Below are 1222 nucleotides of genomic sequence, written 5' to 3'. Positions count from 1 at the left end.
CCTCTGGAATGAGACCCTTACTTAATGGAAGAAAAAGGAAGATGCAGAGGTTAGAACTTAAATGTCAATTACACGTTCCTAGACGCCTGCGCGTCAGGCCATTGAGGTTTGACCCATCTCATTTTCAAAGGGCTGAGCTCTGTCGCTCACTCTAAGTTAATAAAAATTACATAAGAAATATTTTCAGTATGTACAGAGCAGTCTATATGTTTTATGACAATTTCCAACTCTCTGGTTGTAAGTCCAGCGCAGCGGCGGGCAGACGCCGCGGCGTCCCGCGGGCCGCCGCCGGGGCACGCGTCCCCGGGGTGCGGACGCGCACGCGGACTCGGCCTCGGGCGCGAGCCGCCCGTCCCGACGGGGCGAGAGCCGCCACGGGGGAGGCGCGGGCCGCGGACGCGCGGCGGGGAAGGCACCGCAGAGGGAAGGGGGGCCGTCCGGGCGCCGGGAAACGCCGCCGCCAAGGGCAGGACGGCGCACGACGGCGGACCGAAAACGCGACTCCACCACCCCCGCGGGCCCCCGCCGCGCGGCGCGAGACCGTCCCCAACCCCCCCCCCGACACCCCAGGGGCAGCGACCCCCAAAGGCCGCTTGCGGCGCGAGGAAGCTCTCCAAGGGGAGGACCCATCACGGAGGCCCGGCAGGCCGGGGGCCTCGGCGCGAGCTCACTTCCCCTTCTCTCCTCTCGCGGGCGGCGTCCCCCTGGCCGCGGAGGCGGGGGACGCCGTGTCTGCACTTAGGGGGACGGAGGGCACGGCGGCCCTGCGAGGACACCCCCCAGCCGTGCGACCCCCGGGGAGGCGTGCACACGACACGGGCACCGGGAGAGGCGATTGATCGGCAAGCGACGCTCAGACAGGCGTCCCGGGGCCGCAAGTGCGTTCGAAGTGTGGATGATCAATGTGTCCTGCAATTCACATTAATTCTCGCAGCTAGCTGCGTTCTTCATCGACGCACAAGCGAAGTGATCCACCGCTAAGAGTCGTTCGAGGTGTTCGAGGGTTTCGTTTCGGCGGGAGGCCCGCCCCTGGCACAGCACAGCCCTCCCGCTTTCCCTTCCCCGGAGGTGGGGGCGGGGGGGTTGCCTCTGGCCGGCCAAGTCAGACAGAAAACAGCAGACCGGAGGGGTCGGGAAAGGTTTCACACGACGGGGCGTCCGGCGCCAACCCGGTAGGGCGGGCTCGGACACCCCACAGGCGCCCGGGGGTTCCCCACCCTCC

General features: G+C 66.9%; 1 pseudogene; it reads right to left on the bottom strand.

Moving 5' to 3' along the window:
• Positions 1-847: 847 nt before the first annotated feature.
• LOC145522004 (5.8S ribosomal RNA) lies at positions 848-986 on the bottom strand (annotated as a pseudogene).
• Positions 987-1222: the final 236 nt, after the last annotated feature.

This window comes from Giraffa tippelskirchi, chromosome 1 (assembly GCF_054371585.1).
Source record: "Giraffa tippelskirchi isolate mGirTip1 chromosome 1, T2T-mGirTip1v1.2.pri, whole genome shotgun sequence".
Classification (NCBI taxonomy): Eukaryota; Metazoa; Chordata; class Mammalia; order Artiodactyla; family Giraffidae; genus Giraffa; species Giraffa tippelskirchi.
This window is presented reverse-complemented; position numbering and strand designations above follow the sequence as displayed.